The sequence below is a fragment of the Phoca vitulina genome, unplaced genomic scaffold, assembly GCF_004348235.1.
Source record: "Phoca vitulina isolate PV1807 unplaced genomic scaffold, GSC_HSeal_1.0 scaffold41, whole genome shotgun sequence".
Taxonomy (NCBI): domain Eukaryota; kingdom Metazoa; phylum Chordata; class Mammalia; order Carnivora; family Phocidae; genus Phoca; species Phoca vitulina.
The window spans coordinates 14,151,418-14,174,432 of record NW_022589744.1 but is presented as its reverse complement, the minus strand read 5'-3'; the positions used below and the strand labels follow the sequence as shown (position 1 = coordinate 14,174,432).

Genomic DNA, 23,015 nt, shown 5'->3' with positions numbered 1-23,015 from the left:
GAGAACTCCTTTACCCCGGGGATTCTGTACCCCAACAGAGGACAAGGAGGGGCCAGGGGATCTCCTGGCCTGAAGCACTGGGAAAACAGGCTGGACCCTCGTGGGCCACGAATTGTGGAGGCATTAGGCTCAGCAGGCCCTCCAGATAGCCCTCTGGTTCTGGATTTTTGGAAACACAGAGGCTCTTTGGAGATGGACACGGGTCCCAGCCCCTGAGTCTCCGGACAGGGACCGAGCAGGTGTAACACTGGTGTTGATACCAGATATTTTCGCTCTGACCAAATGAGGACGCTGGTGACAATGAGGGACATTTTGGGGAACTCCAAGGCTGTTAGGGGTGGCTGGAGATCAGGGCAGGCGGGCAGGGATGGGGATGCCTTACCAGCTCTGACCTGCACTGTTGCCTGGCTGGGGATTCCAGAGCATCCCCAGCACTTGCAGGAGATTTGCAGGTTGGGCGCAGAGCCTGGAGAACAGAGGATACGGAGGGGGATGTGGGAGTGGGAGGGAGGGACGCAGGGCAGGGCCAGAGCAGCGCTCTACCCCAAACCCCCAGACTAGCCTCGATAGAGCCTCCCGAAGGGCCGAGGAGCAGACTCGTCTCACCCAGCTCCCGAGCTGTGCACTCTGGGCTGTTTGCTCACCAGGGCTGGATGGATTGAATTAAATGGAACTAAATTGAATTGAATTGGGAGGAAAACTCACTTTAAGAAACCAAGAAAAAAGTCAACAATGAGAAAACCCCCAAATCAACTGAAAGCAGCGGTTGATGCGAGTTGATTGATTCAATCCATCTCATTGTGCGACGGCGCCTTCTTCATCTGGCGGGGCCTTCCCCTCCCATCTGCCCCTCCTCACAGCCGCTCTGTGAGCCGCCCGTGGAAACGTGCCAGAAGCTGTTCTGGCCCTTTTGCCGGAGAGGGAAACTGCCGATCAACAAACAGGCTGCGGCGGGCCACCTCAATGAGGGCCTCCCCACCGCGTCGTAAAAGATCGCCGCGTGCCGTGGCCCACAGCCCGCTCTGCTGCAGCCCGGGGCGTGAAGGGGGTGCAGGGGGGTGCAGGGGGGGCCAGGGAGGGGAGATTGGGAAATGCAGCCACTGTGATTCGCACAAACTCCAACAGCATGCAGGGCAGGCTCTACGCAGTTAAATGCTCCTTTGCTGCGGAGAAGGGTGCTGTCCACTAGGGGGTGACGGGGACCTGCCAGGGAGCCAGCTGTCCCTGCGACTGGGGGTGCTGCTGCTTAGATCCCTGCGTATTCTCATCTGAAAAAGGGGGACAGAAGTCGGCGCACGCTCCTTAGGGTTACAAGGGCCGAATGAGGCAATAGTTGTCAAGGGCCTGGTGCGTAGAATGTGCAAAGCACATGACGGGCGACCTGCTCTTTGTGACGATGTTGATGGCAGTAATGACCGCGCTGTTTCTCCATCTCAAGAAGGAGGCCCACTCTGATTGCCTTTGGATTCCAGAGGCTTTTCGCTTGCTTTTATCCTGTTTATGATAAGTTTAAAACACATGCACACAGTGGGGAGAGGGGAAGGGGGAGGGGCTGCTTAATGAGCGTGCAGTTTTCTTTTGGGGTGATGGAAAGTTCTAGAACCAGACGGTGGTTGCACAGCAACGTGACTGGACTTAATGCCACTGAATTGTACACTTGACAATGGTTCAAATGGTAAATTTTATAAGTATTTTGCCACAATTAAAAAAGATGTGCACAATATGTGCACATAAAATTATGAAACATTAGGGGCACCCGGCTGGCTCAGTTGGTGGAGCATGTGACTCTTGATCTCAGGGTTGTGAGTTCGAGCCCCACGTTCGGCGTAGAGATTACTTAAAAATAAAAATCTTAAAAAAAAGTTCTGAAATGTTATTAACATAAATAAGGAAAATTTAAGTCCAGAAAAAAGCACATGATGCACACGTGCCCAGACGCACACACCCCTCGTTTCTAGTCTCTGAAGGGCCCTCGGAGGAAAGGGCAGGAAATCATGTGTTTTTCAGATTAGAATTCTCTTACTTCTCTTTAAGCAACAGTAGCCTGTCCTCTTTTCTTCATGTTAAGCTTTAACTAATATTAAAATCGATCTACATGCCGTGACCCCACACAGAGTGACCCCTGGGAGGCGGGAACAAATCCGTGCCGACTGACGGGGCAGGGCCCAGGTTGGGATTAAATGCCGCCATTCATAGTCTGCAAAGTCTCCATGTGTGGGTAACCTCGGAACCAGGTGGGGTGGGGAAGAAGAAGAAGAAAGGGGTCACTCCGAGTTTGGGGCCAACGGAAGAGAGAGAGAAAACAGAATATCCCAATGACAGAGACGATGCGTTAGGAAAATCTGGACCGCAGGCCCACGGTGTCCTGTTTTCCTTTGTCTTTGTTAAACGGAACATGGGCTCCCAGCCACGCTCCAGGTGCAGACGCGGACGGGCTTCTCCGGCCAGTCTCCGCGGCTCCCGGGGAGGCAACGCTCCCTCCTCCTCCAGACCTGACTAGTCAGCGAGCAAATAGCAGCCAGCAACGAGATGCGCGGTGGCAACACTGATTGTAATTCTCTCTCCTCTCTCTTCTTTTCTTAGAGAGCCCACAGTGCCTCGGGAAAAATTGGCTGAATAAAAGGTATAAAGACTTTCTCTTTTTTTTTTCCTGAATAGTTTTTGACAGATGTGAGCATGTTGAACATATTGGGAGCTGCTGACAATGAATGCCGGGGGTTTCTGGGGCTTCCTGCTCGCTGCGGGGGTGGGGGGGAGGCTTGGGGGCAGAGGATGGAGGGTTTGACTTGTTTAGCGCCTCGTCGTCGATGACATCTCTCTTGTCCCCCAAAGCACCGGCCCCAGCTGTGCGGGGAAGGAAGGACTGGGGGCCAGAGGAGCCAGGAGGGAAAGGAGAGGACAGGAATGTGTTCATGGGCAACATTGCTCAACAACTCCCACTAGCCAGAGAAGCAGTCCCTCCCCCCCGAACCCCCCACTTGGCACGCAGGTGCATGTCTCTTGGACTGTGAGGCCTTCAGAACCCAGTGTGGTGCGTGTCCCCACCTGGCCTGGTCTCCTCGGGGATGGGCTGCGGAATGGGCTCAGTTTCCCAGTGGTCACCCTCATGGGGGTGCAGTGGACCCTCCTGACCCCAGCCCTCGGTCCACGTGCTCCTCGCAGCCAAGCCTTCATCACCCGCCTGCCACCGATCCCCTCTGCAAATTCATTTGCAAAATTTTACTTTGGGGGAAAATTTTATTGTAGAAGTAATGTATGTTTGTTGTGAACAAATGAGAAAATGCAGGTTTGCCATGTATTTTTAACCCTGGGCCCCCAGCCGGCTTCCCCTCCCGGGCTCCCGGCTCTCAGGCCTTGTGCACAAGGACAACCAAGAGCTGTCCACAGATCAGAAGCGCAATGTGAAGCTGTCAGGAGGCAGAGTCTGATGTCCTCCTGAGCCAAACACTGGAGATTTCTTTTGGTGACCTCTTTTGTATTGTTTTTGCCCCAAGTACACCCGTGCCTCAAAAGTGGGCATTGCCCAAATGGCTAGGGAGCTCTGTCCAGGAAGTCGGTCACCGAGGGGCCACACGGGTTCGTGGAGGGGGCAGCTCAGGCTCCACTCACTGGTGGGATGGGGACAGCGAAGCAGAGCTCAGGTCTCCTTTTCCTGTGCATGACAGGGTGCCCTGGGAGTGGCCGTCCTGTCTGTCAGTGTTCAATTCGGTTCTAAGTGGGAGGAGATGAAGAGAGGGTACCACGTCAGCCTCACGTTCATCAAAACGGTCTGCCCTTGCAAGGCAGCCTCCTTGATGTGCCATTTTGTAAACGGAGTCTAATTTTCCGGGGAAGCGACCAAAGGAGGCCTCGGGTGAATCTGTTTGTAGGTTAAGGCCTCCACCCTCTAAGGGATGATGTGGTGATTTGTCTGGCTTTCGAGCTCAGATTCTTGCACATTTGTTTTTTGAACGGCTTTACCGAGGTATGCACATACAATCAACTATGAGTATTATAGAGTGTGCAGTTTGATAAGTTTTGACACATGTTTATGCCCATGACGTCATTGTTACGGTCCAGATACTGGACATAGCCATCACCCCCAGAAGTTTCCTTGGGCCTTTCATCTCTTCCTCTGTGCCCTCCAGGCCCCCTTCCAGACAAATGCTGATTTGCATCCTGTCGCTCTAGAATGGTTTGTATTCCCTGGAGTTCTAGACATTTAACATCATACCAGATGTACTCTTCTTTGTTGGTGGGCTTCTCTCACTAAGCATGTGTATTCTGAGACTCACCCAGGTCACGGTGTGCGTTCATGCCTTTTTATTGCTGAGTGGTAGTCCATGCTACCTCCATTCATCCCTGGAAGTATGCCAGGTCGTTTCCAGGTTTTGGTCATTACACATAAGGCTGCTGAGAGCATTGCTGCACAAATCTTTGTAGAGACACATGCCTTCTCTCTTGGGTAGAAATGGCTGGATTTTCTGGTGAGCATAAAGTGAATGTCAAACTGTTTTCCAAAGTGGTTCTACCATGTCATACGCCTGCCAGCCACGTGTGGGGATTGCCGTTCTACATCCTCTCCAATACTCGGTGTTGTTGGCTGTGGAGATTTTCGCCATTATGATGGGCGTGGGGTGGTATCTCATTGTGGTCTAGTTTGCATTTCCCTGATGATGAGTGATGCTGAGCATCTTTTCACGGGTTGTTTGACGTCCATCATCTTTGATGAAGTGTCTGTTCAAACCATTGCCTGTTTTTTATTGGGTATTTGTCTTATTGTAGCATTTGGGGAGTGCTTTGTATATACTGAGTACAATTCCCTATAGGTACATGCTCTGCAGACATTTCCTCCTAATTCATCTGTCTTTCCACTCTTGTAACAGTGTCTTTTAAAGAACTAATGTTTTAAATTTTGATAAATTCTAGTTTATCCATTTGTTCTTTATAGATCATACTTCTGATGTTGTATCTAAGAAATCTTAGCCTGATCCAAGGTCACAAAGATTTTCTTCTCCTGTACTTTTTTTAGACATTTTATGGGTGTTAGATTTTGTATTTCAGTCTCTGGTTTATCTTGAGTTCCTTCTTGTGTATGGTACAAGGTATGGATTGAAGTTCATTTTTCTGAACTGAATCTGTGTGTTTTCAATTTTATTTATTAAAAAGACTATCCTTTCTCCTTTGAATTGCCTTTGCAAAAATCAGTTGTCATATATGTGTGGGTCCACTTTCGGTTCCATTGATCTATATATAGTCTATCTTGACGTCCTACCCCACTCTCATGATTATCGTAACTTTATAACAAGTTTTGAAATCAGGTAATTTTTTTTTTAAGATTTTTATTTATTTATTTGATAGAGACACAGCAAGAGAGGGAACACAAGCAGGGGGAGTGGGAGGGGAGAAGAAGGCCTCCCGCGGAGCAGGGAGCCCCATGTGGGGCTCGATCCCAGGACCCTGGGATCATGACCTGAGCCGAAGGCAGACGCTTAATGACTGAGCCACCCAGGCGCCCTGAAATCAGGTAATGTTAACCCTCCAACTTTGTTCTTGTTTTTCAAAATTGTATTGGCTATTCTAGGCCCCGCAAATTTCCTTTTTTTAAAAGATTTTGTTTATCTATTTGAGAGAGAGAGCAGAGTGGGAGAGAGAGCACGAGCGGGGGGAGAGGGGCAGAGGGAGAAGGAGAAGCAGGCTGCCCGCTGAGCAGGGAGCCCAATGTGGGGTTCAGTCGCAGGACCCTGGGATCATGACCTGAGCTGAAGCCAGATGCTTAACTGACTGAGCCACCCAGATGCCCAGGCCCCTTAAATTTCCATATGAATTTTGGGATCAGCATGTGAATTGTAGGGGGGAAAAAAGCCTACTGGGATTTTGATCAGGACTACACTGAATCTATAGATCAATTGGGGGATCATTTATATCTTAATAATACTGAGTCTTCTGCCTTAAAAACAAGTTATGCATCTCCATTTATTTAAGACTTCTTTAATTTCTCTCATCAGTAATGTGTACTTTTCAGCATATGGGTCTTGCACATCTTTTGTCAAACTTACCCTAAGTATTTTTATTTTTATGCCACTTTAAATGGTATTTTTCCTTCAATTTCTGATTGTTGCTAGTGTATAGAAATTTTTAAAAATTTTCGTATATTGATCTTGTACCTTGCATCTTTACCAAACTTACCTACTAGTTCTAGTAGCTTTTTTGTCGATTTCATCATATTTTCTACAGATGATCATGTTATTTGTGAACAAAGACTGTTTTCCTTTTTCCTCTCCAATCTGGATGTCTTTTATTCCTTTTTGTTGCCTTGTTCCACTGGCTAAAACCTCCAGTACACTGTTAAATAGAAGTGTTATGAGAGTAGATGTCCTTGTTTTGTTCCTGATAGTAAAGGGAAACTAATTCCTTGATCATTAATTACGATGTTAGCTGTAGGTTTTTCATAGATTCCTTTTCATCCCTAATGTATTGCCAGTGTGCTAAGAGTTTTTATTGGTTTTTATTAAGAATGGATGTTGAATTTTGTTAAATTATTTTCCTGTGTCTATTGAAATGATCAGATGCTTTTTGTTTTTTAGTTTGTTAATTTGATGAATTAGATTGGTTGATTTTCGAACTTAAAGCAAGTCTATCACTCACTGGTTTTTTTGTTGTTGTTGTTTTTCCTATTTTTCTTTATATCCTTTTTCCTTTTTTTTTGTTTTCTTTTGAATTTAATTTTTAAAATTACTGTATTCCATTTTATTTCCATTCTTGACTTATTAGTTACAGCTCTTTGTTTTTTTATGTTGATGGTTGCTTTAGAGCTTATGGGGTTTTTAAGCTGGTTGCAGTCTACCTTCAAATGATGTTAATCCACTTCACATGCAGTATAATCATACTTCCATTTCTCCCTCCTGGCCTTATATACATATGTTATAAACCTTACAACACAATGTTATTTTTATTTGTTTGCTTAGATAGTTGTATTTTAAAGAGATTTAAGTAATAAGAAAAAAATCTCCTATGTTTATCCATATAGCTCCCATTTCTGGTGGTCTCTATTCCTTTTTGTGGATCCATATTTCCATCTGGTGTCATTTCCCTTCTATCCAAAGGACTCCCTTCAGTATTTCTTATAGCGCCAATCTACTGGTGATAAATTCTTGCAGTTTTTGTATGTCTGAAAAAGTCATTATTTCAACTTTGTTTTGGAAGACATTTTTGCAGGATGCAGAGGTCTGGGTTGACAGGTGCTTTTTCTTTCAGTGCTACAAAGGTTCAGGGCTTTTCTGGCTCCCATGGTTTCCAAGCCTGCTGTCATTCCCTTCTTTGTTCCTCTGTACAAAATGTGTCCTGTTTTCTGGTTCCTTCTAATATTTTCTTCTGCAGTGTTTAATCTGCCATTAATTTCATCCAATATATATATTTTTTTACCTCAGAAGTTGTAGTTTATATTTCTACAAGTTCAGTTTGCACATTTTTTTATACCTTACATGTCTCTACTTAATTTCTGGAACACGTGGAGTGTATAGTTATAATTGTGTTAATGTCCTTGTCTGCTAATTCTAACATGTGGGTCAGTTCTGGGTCAATTTCAAAGGATTGATTTTTCTCCTCATTTCTTGCATGCCTAGTAATGTTTGATTGGATGCTGGACATTGTAAATTCTACTTCGTCGGGTGCTGGTTACTTTTATTCCTATAAACATTCTTGAATTTTGTTCTGGGACACGGTTCAATTACTTGGACACAGTTTGATCCCCTTCTCTCATATCTTACTTCTAAGATTTGCTAGATAGATGGGCCTGAGCCATGGTTAGTCTGGGTCAAATAATCCCACTACCAAGGCAAGGCCCTCTGAGCACTCTACCTGTTGCTCCATGAACCGTGAAGGGTTCCAGTCAGTCAGGTGGGGACATGCACTTTTCCTGGCCCCGTGTGCATGAGCACCATTTCCCATAATCCTTTCATGTGGTCCTTTCCTGAGCGTCAGGGCTTTTCCTCCAATGCATGGTGATCAGGACTCAGCTGAACACTCCTGGGACCCTCAGTGGTTCTCCAGGGTCTCCCTCCATCCAGCTCTCTAGCTCTCTCTTGTCCAGCTCTCTGTTGTACAAGTCCAGCCATCTTGGTGTCCCCGGACTCTCAGCCCTGACTCCTCAGCTCAGGGAGCTCACCGGACTCGACTTGGGGTCCCTGCATCTTGGCCTGAAAGCTCTGCACACCGTGAGCCACGGGGGCTCCCCTCCATGGTTTCCCACCTCTCAGGGATCCCTGTGCTTCCTTGTCTGCTGTCCCGTGTCTTGAAACCATTCCTGAGTTGTTTGCTGTTGTGCCAGGTGGGAGAGTAAGTCAGTCCCTATTTCTCCATCTTGACTGGAAATGGAAGCTTCTTGCTGTTTAAACACAGATCCTGTCATGTACAGTGACCGGGAGGCCTGTCTGGAGACGTGCATGCACGTGTGCGCACACACACACACGCAGTTCCGAGGATACACAAGTGCGTTCCTGGTCTTGTCCCCATTCCCCTTTGCAGCTCTGGTTTGAGGCTTGTAGGCCTGGGAACACAGTCTGAGTGCAGAGACAAATGCCGTTGTTTTGTTTGTCTTGAGATTGGCCTCCTTCTCCTCAACGAGGAGGAATCTGCAGGAGCAGGAGCTTAGCTCTTGAAAGATGGTTACAAAGTGCAGAACCTCTTCTCAGAACCTCTTCTCAGAACCTCTTCTCAGGACTATTTTGATGAATATGGAGCAGAATAGTACCTCAGTGGGGGGGAGGTCAGAAAACTGGAGCCCCCAGCAGCCCCCCCCCCCCCCGCCTCGCTGTGTAAACGCATCACAGCGTACTGCGGACAGTGTCCTCCTTGCCCCAAGAGGCTTGGGGCCTTGGAGAAACCAAGTAGGGAGGAGGGCCCATCGAGGCCAAGGCCATTTGCTCTTCCGAATCCCCGTTCCTACACCCTCCTCTGCCAATCTAGGCATGGACAGAGACACACTCATACCTTTATCTGTCCCAGGACCTCAGACAGCCACCAGCACATCCAACATGTTGACCCTCACAGAGGGGCCCATCTTATAGATGGGAAAACTGAGGCTTAGGATGGGCAAATGATCTGCCCAGGCTCCTGATGCAAGTGGCTGTGGCAAGACCATAGCCCTGGCTATCCAGGGTTTCTTTTCGTGCTGAGAATTTCCCTTGAGCAAAGTTGATGCTCCTGGTAAAGCATGGTTTTCTTGAGCTTTGGTGTCTGAGCCTTTCTCATAGATGCCTCCACCTGCCACACCAAAGAAGCCAACTGACCAGCATGGGACACAGAGGACTCTGCCCCTCCTGGCCCATGAGGGTTCTCCTCTCCTTCGAGAAAGCATTTCCATTGTCAGGGTCATTGGCTGTCTAGTTTCATGGGACTACAAAGCTCCTAACTAATTACAGAGCCTTTTTAGGAATATCTGATGTTTGGAGCTCTCTGATCTGTATGCACACATGTGTTTGGACTAGTGCATTAGTTAGGCTGCCATGGTGGAAAGAAAAGGGTAGGGGGAGTTGACCACAAAGAGTTCACCCAAGCCCATGGCCCTTTGCTAAGACCAAAGCTATACTGCATCAGCCACACGAGCACCACGACCCAGACAGTCAGCTTCCAAATTCCCACGTTCTGTGTCACAGGAACTGGAAAGGGTCCCCGATGCCTCCCTTGGATTTCAGGATATATCCAGCTGGGTGGTTTTGTGCTACCCACAAAAGAAGCAGGACATTAAATATTTGAGAGGGGATTGGAGGGTAACAGAAAGCAGAGTCTGTGTACTCGTGCGTGTTTGTGCAAAAGTATAAAAACCCCGAGTCTGTGTTTTCCCCAGGGTATTAATTACAGTTGGAAAGGAGGCTTGTCCGGGCGTGTTCCGCTTGGGCAGAGTAATTTATCATCCGGTTTCGGGAAGCGGGAGGCAGGTCACGGTACAGAGAGCAAGACACACATCTCTCTCTCTCAGACTTCACAGCCGCCCCGGGACCTACTCCAGGGTGGACAGGTCTGCCCAAGGCACGTGCCCGGGGGAGCACGGGGAGAGCTCTCCAGGGGAGGGAAGGGAGATGGTGAGGCCCTGACATGATCCTCATAGGACTGAAGCCATGATGGGAGAGGCCTGTGCAGGTCCAGGCACTTGGATACCTGTCCTCGATGGGGGGAAGGCCAGCCTGGCTGCCCACACCTGATGCCTTATGATCCTGTTGGCCCTCGCGGGGGCTGACAGAAGGGCAGGTGGTCTCTGCGGGGGGGAGGTCCCAAAAGAGGGTGGATTCTGTTCCTGTTGATGGCTAAGATCAGCGCCTGTGTCTGCTCACCACGCAGCAAAGTAGAGGTCCCTGGCAACGTGGTGGTTATACTTCAGGGCGCTGCTGGCCTTGGCGAGATGGCCGGAGAGGAGAAATCAGCACAGAGACGCGGCCACTCGTCCCTCAGCCTCTGGGTCCCTCCACCCTCCCCCGAGCAGCAGGGCCACCCCCGGGCCCCTCCAGCCGGTCAGGGTCTTGCCGGCACCTGGCTTCTCTCCTGAGCCGGCACACCCCAGCTCCTCCCTCCCACTGCTGCGGGCTGACACCAACACTAGAGCCTGGAGCGACCGGACACTCGCTTTAAGCAACTGAAAAATTGTTTTTCTGGAAAGTTTTACGTTATATAATAAATATTTATCATTAAGCCAACTCCTTAAGTGGACTTCTCCACGCCACCCTCCCCCTCCACCCCAGTGGGCAGACTACGGGCAGGGCCCCGCCCCCGCCCCACATCCTCCTGTGAAGGGACAGGCCTGGTGCAGCACAGGGACCCGTGAGCGCACGTGCCGTGAGCACCTACTGTGCGCCAGGCGCTGTGCTCAGTGCTTGGGATACGCCGAACCAACCAGACTGAGGCTCCAGCAAATAATCATTCCCCCCAGGGCGGCGGGGGGGGGGGGGGGTCCTTGGTTTCTGCCATCACTGAGGCCACCCCCAGCAAGTCTCTGGGAACAAAGGGAAAACCACTCAAAAGTGGAGTCCCGCCTCACCTCTGCAGAGTCCCTTGCCCTGCAGCTCCGTCTCGCAGGACTTACTCTGCTATTCCTCTGCTGGGACTCGGCTCACAGCATGGGTGATCTCTGCCAAAACCAGCAGGAAATCTCCACGGCTCCCTTGCTGGGAGTCCAGCCTGCCAGCTCACTGACACTTGCCGATGAGCTGGCGGGGGAGGGAAGCAGGGGGACCCAGGAATGAGGGCAGGAGCGGAGTCTCTGCTGCAGAATTCTGCAGCTGCCCCGCCCAGGCCAGGCAAGAGGCCACTGCAGAATGCTGAGAGGGGGTCCCTGAGGCCGGCTGGGCCCCAGCGCCTCCCCGACAACTTGGCAGAGTGTGTTTTTCCTTCTCCTGCTTCACAGTGCATATGCTCCCTTGCCTCCCCTTCCTCGATTTCCCCTGATTGGGTCTATAATGCTGATCGTTTCTCAAATACCCCTGTACACCAGGCCCATCACCTCGGCAACTCTGAAGCCCCGTCACCATCCTGAAAGGTAAATGTTGTTATCCTCACTTTGCCAAAAAGGAAACTGAGGCTCAGAGAGGTTGAGTAACTTGCTCAAAGCCACACAGTGAGTCAGCAGAGCTGGAATTGGAGCCCAGGTCTGAGTGATGCCAGATCCAGGGTCCCCCCGCCTCAGCATCATCTAAGCCACACCACGTGTTATCTTGATCAAGGTCGGAAGGGTAGGAGAGGACTGCTAATCAGGCCAAGAAGTCATCCCCACTTCTCCGTGGGCACTGGCTCTGAAGAAATCTTCAGGGTGAGTGGAGGTGATCTTGAGGTGTTCCTCCTTAGACACCTGGCCCTCCCCGTCTTTTTAAGGAATGTGCTACTGGAGGTGATGATGATGCTTTTAAAATCTAAATTGGACTGTGCCCCTCCTCTGCTCAAATCTTCCTATGGCTCCCCGTTCTCTTGGAGAAAGGCAAAGTCCTCACAATACCCTCCCATGTAAGACCTCATGTGATCTGGCCCCATCACTCCTCTGACCGCCTCTCCTACTGCTCCCCCTCATTCTCATGACTCCATCTCATGGGCCACCTTGCCCATTCTCTGAATAGCCAGGCACATCCCATGAAAGGGCCTCTGCCTTGGGCTCCCTCTCCCAGGAGAGACTTTTACTCCTCCAGATGGGCCTACAGATCACCTCCTTAATTAGGTCGAGCCTGACCATCCTCTCTTCTAATCAAGGACTGGATAACGTTATGGTTAGGTGCTTTCAGAGTTGTCTGAATGACTATCTCCAAAGAATGCTGGCTCCCAAGATGTCCTTAGTGGTATGCCACAAGGCTCTGCTCTCAACCCTATCCTAGTGATGATGTTTATCGGTGATTTACGTGAGCATGTCATAGGCATGATGATCAGATTCTAGTCAATCTGGAGCTGAGAGGATTAAGCAATAGATTACCTGGTCTACTGGCTAGAAGCATAGTTGAAATTTAACTGCACTTAATGAGAATTAATGTAAAATCTTGCTCTTGGGTCCAAAAATACTAAATGGATGGGTGTAAGAGAAGGAAGACTTAGAGGTTTTAATTGATGGTGAGTTTGGTGTGATTGGGAGGACTGTCTTAGTCCACGGACTGGGGAGCCTGAAACAACAGACACGTGGTCCTTGCAGCTCCAGAGGCTGGAGTCCAAGACCAGGGGACCGGCACAGTCGGGTTCCGGTGAGGGCTCTCTCCTGGACCGTGGACGGTAGTTTTCACATTGCGCCCTCACTTGGCGGGAAGCTGAGGCAGGAAGCAAGCTCTCTTGTGATTCTGATTAGGGCGCTTATCCCATCACAGGGGCCCCACCCCCCATGGCCTCATGCAACTGTAATCACCTCCCAAAGCCCCCCTCCAAACACCAGTGCACAGAGGGCGGGGCTTCAACGTATGACTTTGCTGGGGGGACACGTTGAGTGCATCATGGTGACCAAGTAACTTATCATCCAAGCTGGGGGCCCTTCTCTTAATCATGGCGTAAACCAGGGGTGTCCCAGGCATGCTGGAGGGTGTGGTCACCCTAGGTACCGTGGCAGCCCTCAAAAGCCGATTTTATGCGGATTGCATGAGTAAAGGCACATTCCCAGTTGATGGGAGGTAGAAGTTGGTCGGATGGAGCCTCCCTGGAACATTGGGTTCACATTGGGGAACATTGGGTTCACCATCTGTGGCTGCCATGAGCCAGGGGGACATTTCAGGGGTCATCCCCAGGGAAATGGCTATAGGGATGAGGGCTGTTCACCCAGAGGAGGAAGCTTCGGGCAGCCTGATGGTGTGTCTCTGGTATTTGAGGGCTGGCCTGCAGAAGACAAGGGAGGGCCTCAGGTCCTGGGGGGCAGATCTCAGGGGCTGCCCGAAGAAGAGCTTTCTAGGGAAGACAGCTGGCCCGCGATGGGTGGGCTGCCTGAATTCCCTCCCCATGCTCAGAGTCTGCAGAGGCAGTTCCTGTGTCAGGAGGGGAGGGCCAGAGGACTCCTCAGGCTCTTCGTGGGAGGCAGGGCTCGGCGGCCACCATATGTCACTGCTCAGGAAGAAGAATCTGTAAGCGCTGCTTTCAGTCAGGACAGAGAGGTGTGAGGGAGGCTGAAGGCCAGCCTGCCTCCCCCGGCCCTCTCTGGCCCTCCCTGCTTCCTTCCGCTCTCCCCGCCCCCTTGCTCTGGCTCCTCTGGCCCCCTCTCCCGGGATGCCAGGTGGGTTTTTCCTTCCTAAATCCTCTCTCCTGCTGCTGAGTTATTGGAAGTGTTGTTTGCTTTATTGCCATGCTGGAGGGTGCTGCCGCAGAGCAGCTGAGCTTGGAATGGGTCCACGGTCCGGAGAGTCACGGTGGCCCTCAGAATCCCCTCCCCGGTCCCCTCGGTGGAGGGAGCTGCTCCCAGCCCCTTTCCTCTTGCTCCCCTCATCATTTATTTATAACCACTGGCGTTCTGACCGGAGGATGCTGCGTCCATGCTGCCAGCCTGGAGGGCCGTGGACGGAATTTGTGGCAGATGTCCCGGCCTGGCCCAGGGGTGGGGCCCCATCTCCACGTGCTGCGCTGGGACATCCCGGCAGCTGACCAACTGAACAGCTCCAGGGCATGTGTGGGAGTGGCCCGCCAACGCGGGGGGGGGGGGGGGTCACTCCGATGTGTGTGCCACACTGGTACATTTATGGGGGCAGGGTTGGCGTGAGGGTGTGGGTGTGTGTGCACATGGGTGCGCATGCGTGTGTGCGGGAGGGCCCTGTGCATCGGCGTGTGCGTGCGCAAGCAGCTCTGGGTGCATGTGCTGCCCGCGGGCCCAGCTGTGGGTTTTTACAGCAGGCATCCTAGAGCTTAACTCAGCACGGGCCCTGTTCCCGAGATGTTGCCGTCTGAGCCCATCTTTCCAGAAAGGGAGATGGTGTGGCCACCCCAGAATTTAGAGGATGCCAGGAGACATGTGGCTTATTTGGGGAAGCTTCTGGCAGCATCCTCAGGTTTCTGGGGACAGAGCAGCATGCAAGAAAGGGTGAGCAGTCAAAAGGGGGGACAGAGGGGAAGAGGCTTCCCCACTCACTCCCCAGAGATGTGGTGCAAGGTCCCCCAAGCCCCCAGCCTGGAGCCCAGTGGATGCTGGGCTGGGAGACCCAGACCGCAGAGGTGACTGCTTTGTTCTCCCCACGAGGAGGCACCCCCACCCCCACTAAAGGCAGCCTAGCCAGGCTGAGTAGCCTTTAGGTTCTCTACTCTGCCCCCTTTTACCTGCACCTGCTGTGTGCCCAGCCCCCGGCTGGCTGCCCTGGCTAGACGGGGGCGTGGCAGAGGCCTTGATCTCCAGGAGCTGCCCATCTGCCCAGGACAGAGCAGCGTGTCCGAGCACAATGGCGAGGCCACGTGAGCAGGCTGGGTGCCACGGAAAGTAAGGACAGGTGCTCAAGACCATCTGTGGTGGGCCCTGTGGTCCCTGTGAGCTTTCTGAGCCCACAGCCCAGCTCCAGAGGGCTCTCTGGACAAACCCAGAGGAAATGTGAGCAGGTGCCAGGCCTGAGCTGCGTCCACAGGGTGTGGCTGCTCATCCACCTCGGCTAGGACCCGGAGAAGGACGCCCAGGGACGGGGGATGGGCGTGGGGCACTGCTCCCTCGCCATCCCTGGAGTTCTGGCCTTTTGAAAGGCGCAGGTCACCAGACTCTTCCTCAAGCCACAGGGAGGCAGGAGACCCATTCAGCCCCGATGTCTTGTTCCTGGGTCACTCACTCTCCCAGGGTGCAAGGGTGCTTTTCTGCATGTCATTTGGTCAATCTCATCTGATATTTGAAGCAGCCTAGGAGCAGTTAGAAATAAGGAAACTGAGGCTCAGAGCAGGGCTGTGAGTGGCAGAGCCGGGTTCGGTGGCCCTCGGACCTCCAGACCCTCTGGCCGGGTTCACTGCTTGGCACAGGTCGGCTCCTAAGTGCTTGTGCCCCCAGGGAGCTGAGGAGATCGTTAGACCTGCTGTAAGTCAGGCAGTGGGTCCCCGGGGAGGGAAGCCTTCTCTGAGCTTCTCCTTTCCCATCCTCCAGTGTTTGTAGCTTGAGAAGGGTTTTGGGAAACAGTTCTAGAGAGTGCAGTGTGAGCCCCTTCCCCATGCCCACCAGCATCCTGCCAACCCCAGAAGCTCAAATTTCCCTCCATCCTGGCGCCCCCCTTAAGCTCACCCAGCTGGGGAGCCACAAGCTGGGTCTTGGAGGGGAGCCAGGGTGCTAAGCCAGAGGCTCCCCACCACCAAACCCCTCCTCTCCCTTCCCCGTTGGGCCTTCCTCCGGCCCAGCCAGGTCCCCTTCGGGTGGGGGTGATGGGGCATGGATGGGGTGGTCCCCACGGAGGCCACTCATGAACCTCCCTGTGCCCCCCACCTTTCCATGGCTGGCCTCAGCGGGGTGGGAGGCGCTTCTCGCCCAGGCCACAAGCCACCGTACGGTCCAGAGAAGTGCTGAGCTGCCACTCCCAGCCTGAAGACACCAGCCCATGCCCGAGTGACAGGAGGCCTGCCGCCTATCACTTGCCAGTGTGGAGGACCCCCACCCCCACATGCAGCCTCTGGGCCTCGGTTTCCCTCACTGGAAGAGACCGTAAGAAGGGCTTCCTTTTTCCTCCTCCTTTTCATCCCTTTAAGAGGGGGTGACAGCCTGGGTGGAGCAGCCTGGGTCCCGAGGTGGCCTGTGGCCCGCAGACAGCGCTGGCTGGAAGTGACGGGCAGCTGAGCAGGGATCCTGGAAGGCTGGATTCTCAGGCCGCACCCCCATCAGCACAGGCGTTGGAGGGGCAGCATGGAACCTGAGGCAGGGCAGATGCGGGCAGCCCCACCCCCAGCACCCCTACCCTATGGCCCCCCTGCACCCCAACACACCTCTGCACTTCTGGGCTGGCCTCCTCTCTGCTCAGCCCTGCCAGGCACTCCCGCTCTGCTCCTCCTCCCTCCCTGCCGCCTAGCAGTCTCGGGGCTGGGGGCTGGGGCTGGTCACACCCTCTGCCTCTGCCAGCTCCCACCTTCCCACCCTCTGAAGCCAGGAGGGACCTTCTGAGTTCCCAGACAGCGGCGCTTTCCCCTCTCCCAACCGTGAGACTTTTTTCCAACCTCAGGGCTGGTCGCCCTTCAGCACCCAGTGCCCCGCAGACCTATCAGGCTTGGGAAGTCAGTGCCCCACCCCCGAGGGAGCCTCCCCCCTGTATGGGGCGCTAGACTCTGACCCCAGGGCAGGTACAGAGCTGAACACCCTGAGAAATAAACCCAGAGAGGAGGGAGGGGAGAGGACTGGCGAGCGGAGCAACAGGGCAGCAGAGAGGAGAGCCGCACTTCTTAACCCAGTGGCAAGTGCCCGGGGAACAGAGCGCCAGAGCGCAGGCCGCTGCCGCCACCCCCAGGTGGGCCTCCTCCCCGCCGCCTCCTCGAGCCTGCCTGTCCTGGAGCCAAGGGTCCGAGATGATGTATTTTTGGGTATGTACCAAGCGGGGACCGCTGAGTCGTGTTCTTGGCTCCGGCAGACCTGGGGCTGAGATGTTGAGAAAGCACAGAGTGCCCCCCCACTCCCACGCTGGCAAGTGCCCCCTCTGCGCCTCTCCCCAGGACCCAGACAGCAGGGTGTGGGGCTCAGGGGTGTCCCCACGGGCCAAGTGCTGCCTGTGGTGGGCAGGGGGTCCGAGTAGGGGGGCTGGGTGGAGACCCTGAATGCCCTGCATGGAGTGCACTATCTGTCCCCCTCTCCCTGCTCCCCAGCCTGGCCCTTCCTAGAATCCCCAGGGCAAACTTGGGGTGGCTCCCAAGACCCAGCACACCCAGCCCCGCATCTTATCTGCTCCCTTCCTCCCTCCCTTCCTCCCTGAGCTACAAAATCAGGGAGGAAAACTGGATCTTGGAAAGAATAATGGGGAACATAAATGCGAGCCCCCAGCCAACAGCCCCAGTGCTCTGAGCAAGGGGGTGGGGGGTCCCAGGAAGCTAAGGGGCCCCCCTGGTGAGAGGAAGCCTCTGAGCCAGCACACCTTCTCCTTCCCCCGCCCTTGGCAAAGGAAATGACAGTAGCACAGGCCAGGGCGGGGGTCTCAGCCAGCCCTGGGCAAGGAGCAGTGGGGAGGCAAGGCAGGAAGGGCCCCCACTGCAGGGTGAGGAGAAACACATCCTTCCAGTTAAGCTGGGCTGAACTGGAAGGAGAGGACTGGTGTGCGTGTGTGTGTGTGTGTGTGTGTGTGCGCACGGGCACATTTTTCCCACGATCTTTGACCTCCAGGCTCCCATGGACGTGGTTTGGAAATCTATGTGAATTTTGTGCTTTCCTTTGAGGGAGCACTTTTCCCCTGGGCCCAGCCCAGTGGCCCCAGCCTGAGCACTTCCCAGGCTATGGGCTTCACCACATCTCAGTGCTTCTCCCTGGCCCTCAGCCTGTCCTGCAGCTTCCTCATCCAGGACCACAGCCTGTCCCAGGCTCCAGGGGAAGGGCTCAAGGGCCCAGGGGACCCCACTGGGAGGGACTGACCTGGGAGCAGGTGTTGTGGGGTCCACCCTGGGCGGCTGGACCAGGGTTGGGCCGGGAGTCAGCAGGAGAGACCAGGCAGCCACAGAGAAGGGATCAGTGGCCCCTGGGAGCCAGGACGACTGTGATCAGCTTTCTGGCGGTAGTCACAGGCCAAGCTCTGCTGAGTCCTGCAGACCCCACTCCCAGTCCAGGCAGAATTGGGGCCCGGATGTGCCCAGAGGCTCCAGGTCTCCATCCTTTGCCAAGGCCGTTGGCTCTGCTGTAAATGCCCTGGCTGTCCCCGCCCCCGCAGTAGCCCAGCTCCTGTCTGTTCTGCAAATTCCTCCTTCTTCAAGGCCAGCCTCAGGGGGCACTGCCCAGGGGACACATCCCAGCACATGCAGGCAGAACAGCGTCCTCTCTGCATCTCGACTCTAGGCGGTGGCACCAGCCTGGCATTTGTGAGCTGGCTCCTGGTCCCCCCTGTGGCCTGAGAGTCCCTTCGGAGCCTGGCAAGGGCAGGAGATGCTCCTGTGGGGCTGAGTGGGGGCAGAGTGGGCACTCTGCTTCTCACGGGGCTGCCGGCTCCTCTGGGGTCTTGCCTCCCAGAACCCCCTCCCTCTGCCAGTGCTGTCTGTCCTTGCCTACACTCCCTGGCAGGCCCTGGGGACGCATGGTCCCTCGCTGAATCTTTGAGGCTGTTTTAGGACAGGGGTGAAGCCTGCCCAGGAGAGCCTCCCCATCTCATCTTCCGGAGCCAGGCTCCACGTCCAGGTGGGGGGCTGATGCCCTAGAAGAGCAGTGGGTACAGGTGGCACGCACGGAATCTCCTCTCCTGGATCCACCTCCCCGAGCCATGCCCCCCACCCCAATTTGGGACACGGCACCCAAACTGCCAGCTCCCGAGTCAGCACCCCCCAGCCCCAGCCCCACACATTTCCTGGTGTCTGCGAGCTCCTCAGACTCAGCCGACTGAAGCTGCTCAGTTCTCTTCTGACCAGTTTTTCCTTCTTTGTCCTACAGATCGCGGGAGGGCCCCCTGCACCAGCCAGCCCCATGGGCTCTGCCATTTCCCTCTGCCCCCTTCCTCCCTGCCCTAGGCCCGGCCCCCAGCACCGGCAGCCAGGGTCATGCCCTCATGCCCTCCTGTCCCAGCGGGTCAAGACTAACTTTCTTAGCCTGGAGCACAAAGTTGTTTCTGATGGGGCCTGTTTAGTCCCAGCCTCAGCCCCTGCAGCTCCTTCACCTTCCCATGACCCCTGTGGTGCAGCCGGGCTGAGCTGGCCCCCTCCTCAGGCAGGTTCCTCCTAAAACACCCTACCCATCAGTACCCCCGCAATCGCTCCCCTCCATTAGCTGGCTCCTCCCTTCCCTTCAGGATAAGCCTGCTGGGAGGGAGACAGGAGGGGCTGTGGCATGGCAAGGGCCAGGCAGCTTAGATGTCACCGCCTCCAGGAAGCCTTCCTTGACTACCCCACAGCGAGGTGTTGTTCCTTCCTCTTTTCCTACCCCTATGCACTGGTGGGAGGGTGCTATCATTACCCATATACTCTGCCATCTCTCCTCCTCCAGGATCCCCCTCCAGGGCCCTGACTGGGTCTTGCTCAGCCTTTTCTGATGCCCACATTGTGACTGCCACTTGCCGGGGGCTCCAGAAACCTTGTGCGCTAGAATGAATGAATGAGTACATTCCAAGGGGCAAGGTGGGGCCTCTGAAGGCCTTTCCAGCCTTCCCTCCCATGCATCCCCAGCTGGCCTCGAGCTGAGGGTCACTCAGCTGACCACACATCTTCCCATGCTCTGCACACCATGTTTCAACGGGACATTGGAGGTATTGTTGCTCCCACTTTAAATCTGAGAAAGTTGCAGCCCACAGTTCGTGGTGAAGGGAGAGAGTGATGAGCTGGGGCCAGGGCCCGGCCGTGGTAAAGCAGGGGTTGGGTGCAGAAGGGACCAGCCGTCCCTGGCCTGTCCAGCCCAGCCATGGAGGGTGCTCCATGGTGAATTCGCCACTGGTCCGTGAGAGAGGCCTGCCACCTGCTTTGGGGGCATCTCTGTCTTTGGACCATCTGACCTGGGGACTCAGCTGGAGGAGGCCTGCCACTGAGGAAGGCATACAGAGGGGCCTGGGGTAGAAAGGGCCTGGCCTGGGTTCCAGCTCTGCTGCTCAGAGCTGTGTGACTTCAGGGAGTCACCAAACCTCTCTGAGCTCCAGGTACCTCGTCCGCAGAATAGATCCCGATGCCACTGTGCAGACGGATGAGAATCAGACACAGGTCACAATTCTGTGCCCGTCACAGCAGGAGAAGGGACAGGGTACCCCAGGCTGGCGTGACCTTCTGTTGTTCTCACCCACTTGGGCTCTGCTCAAGGACACATCTCCTCACCCAAAAGCTTCCTCTGGCTTCGCTGCTATGGGACAGAGTCTACACCTGTTGTTGGGCCTGTGCTGTTGGTGGCCTGGGTCCACCTTCCTCCCCGACACCCTACAGGATGTGCAAGGAGGAAACGCAGGCTGACGGGGTGTCCAGCGTCCCTCAGCTGCCCCAGGCAGAGCCAGGACTGGAACCAGTTCTCCCCACAAAGGCTTTCCTGCCCTCACTGGCCTCGGAGCGTGCACTCCTGCGGGGTCTCCCCTCCCACCTCTTCCCAGTCCACAGCTGACGTCCAACCCTCTGCACCCGGTGGGGCCCCCGTGAGGTCTTCCCTAAACCCTGACCGTCGATCCTCTCTTACGGTTGGCACCCCCAGACAGGGCACCGTGTGTGGGCTGGCGACGTGTCTGCACGGCTGTTCTAGCCGTGCCGGGCCCAGGGAGGAGCTTGGCAAACACTTGTGGGAGGGAGGGATGGAGGGATGGATGGACGGAGGGAGGGAGGGATGGAGGAAGAAGGCAGGAGGGGTGGAAGGGGGCAGGCTGGTGGTGTCCCGTCCGTGAGTAGCAGCATACCCGCCATAGCTGAGCATGAGCAGGGATGCTTTCCAGAGCCGCCTCCTGCGTAAACCCCAGGCTGGGGCCAGAGTGGGGTGTGACTTGGTGGTTGATGGGGCTGTGGCCCAGAGCAGACAGGGGACCGACGGCCAGACTGTCCTCCCACCATCGCTGGGCTCAGCTCAGAGGTGCACAAGGTTAGGGTGCGGGAACCGAAAGGCCTCAGACAGACGGATGGTCAGACAGATGGCCTGGGGAGAAAGGCACAGGCCCAGGGTGTGTGAGCACCTGGAGGGGCGGCTGGCATTTGCCCCTGTGCAGGAAGAGGAGGAGTAGGGAACTGGGAGCGGGGCTCCGTCCTGCAGCCTGGGGTTGCTGCGGAGAGGCTGGGGGTGGGGCGCCGGTGGGTGGCTTCGTAATTGGCTGGCAACAGGCAGAGATGCCAAAGCAAAACTCTCCAAATTAGCAGTAATTGCAGGAGAAATAAAGAGCAAACAGGGCGAGCTGAATGAGGTTTTCTATAAATATTATGTTTTTTAAAGTTTGCCCTGGAGTAATAGAAGCTATTTAAACGCTAATATCCTGTCTGTGCATTTAAAAAGCCTTATAATGAGGATTTAGTGTCTTCTTTTCCTGAGGCCTGGGATCTGGGGGCCCCTGGGTCTCCAGCCTCCTCTCTCCTGGGCAGCTCAGGATGGGCACCCCCAGGAGTGTGCAAACCCCCCCTGAGCTGGACTGGATGCAGCCTCAGCACCCCCAGGCAGGTGCAGGTGCCCCACGGTGCCCGGGGCCTCCAGGAGCCCTGCACCCCCTGCCCTGCCTGGCTTGCTTTCCTTGCTCCTTTCCCCTCCTTTCCTCCTCCTTCCAGCCAGCGAGGCCAGGCCGCAGCAGGATTCTCTGGGTCTGAATCCCTTTGCTCAAGACTTGGCCGCCCCTGGCTCATTTTGTCAAGGCCGAGAGCCGCAGGGTCGCCTAGACCTGCCGGCCGCCTTTTCCCTCGGCCAGCAGGGGGGTAGCTTGTCTAACTAATGAGGAGATGGGCGCTCCTGGATGAGGCACCTACAGGATGATGTCCGGTTTGATTAAAACCATGAAGCCAAGTGTTCGTTCATGCCAGCAACAAGTGCACAGGCATTTTCAAGTGGTGAGGGAGAATAGGGTAGGAGACAGCCCCCTGCATCGCCGGAGAGGCCGCTCGGGCAGGGCCCAGACCCGGTTCGGAAAGCTCTGGCTAGGAGCCCCCAAGGGAGCTCCGCCTTAGGCCATCAGAGAAGAAATGCAGCCCCCCGGATTCCGTTTCTTCGCGTGCCTCCGGTCTGCTGGGGCTGCATGGGACACAGGCTGACCCTGGCCTTGTTCACGGAGGGGCTTCACAACACTGGTCCACCCAACAGCCCCTGGCGCCACCTTCAAGAGCAGAAACGGGTCTGGATGCCGTGGCATTTCCTGGGCTGGTGCGGGCGGTCCCCATGTGGAAGCTTCCCCCTTGTCCACAATTCCCAATCCAGGCAGGTGCAGACGGGCAGGAGGAGATGCCCGGGCTGGGGTGCTGGGGTGGCCACACAGTCCGATTGTGACCCCAGCAGCCCATCTGCCCCCCGGGGCACGAAGGTGCCCGGTGCTGCGTCTGCGGGGGTGTGGGAGGCAGGAGGAGAGATCTCACTCACAGCCCATCAACACCTGTTGGCAGCGCCGGGTCCACCGTGGATCCAGTGTCCTGGGTATGAGGCGGCTCCAGTGGGGAAGTCCTGGGGAAGGCTCAGTGCCCCTGCGCCCGGGGAGGGACTCAGAAAGCTTGCAAAACAGCAGCTCAGGAATAAACCAGGGAGGGCAGGAAGCTGTGCTCCGAGCTGTTCTGACCCCTGTCGCAGGCATGCCCATTGGCCGCAGGCTCCTGGGGAGGGACTGCGAGGCGAGGGCTGCTCGCCTTCTGCCATCATTTTGTCCGGCCCAGTTTGACGATCTCTACACACAGGGCCCTGGAAAGAGGCACAGGTAAATAATGTGGGACGGCCCGAACTGGTGGGCAAAGACGAAGATGCTTGGGGTGGTTGAGTCCCAAGGCCTCTAGACCAGGAACTTGCTCCCTTCCCCACATCCTTCACTGTCCCTGGGAGATACAGG

The 23,015-nt window shown here is 54.9% G+C and overlaps 1 protein-coding gene across 3 annotated transcripts in view; it reads left to right on the top strand.

Annotated features, from left to right (window-relative positions):
- The window catches only part of RBFOX3 (RNA binding fox-1 homolog 3), a 413,554-nt gene that overhangs the window by 286,882 nt on the left and 103,657 nt on the right, over positions 1 to 23,015 (top strand). For 2 of the 3 annotated variants that reach the window (XM_032429501.1, XM_032429502.1), the window contains exon 4: positions 2,584 to 2,623. The exons of the other annotated variant lie outside the window; for it this stretch is intronic. The gene's annotated coding sequence lies outside the window, so the exon portion shown is untranslated. The remainder of the gene's footprint in view (positions 1 to 2,583; positions 2,624 to 23,015) is intronic. 3 annotated transcript variants of the gene reach the window in all.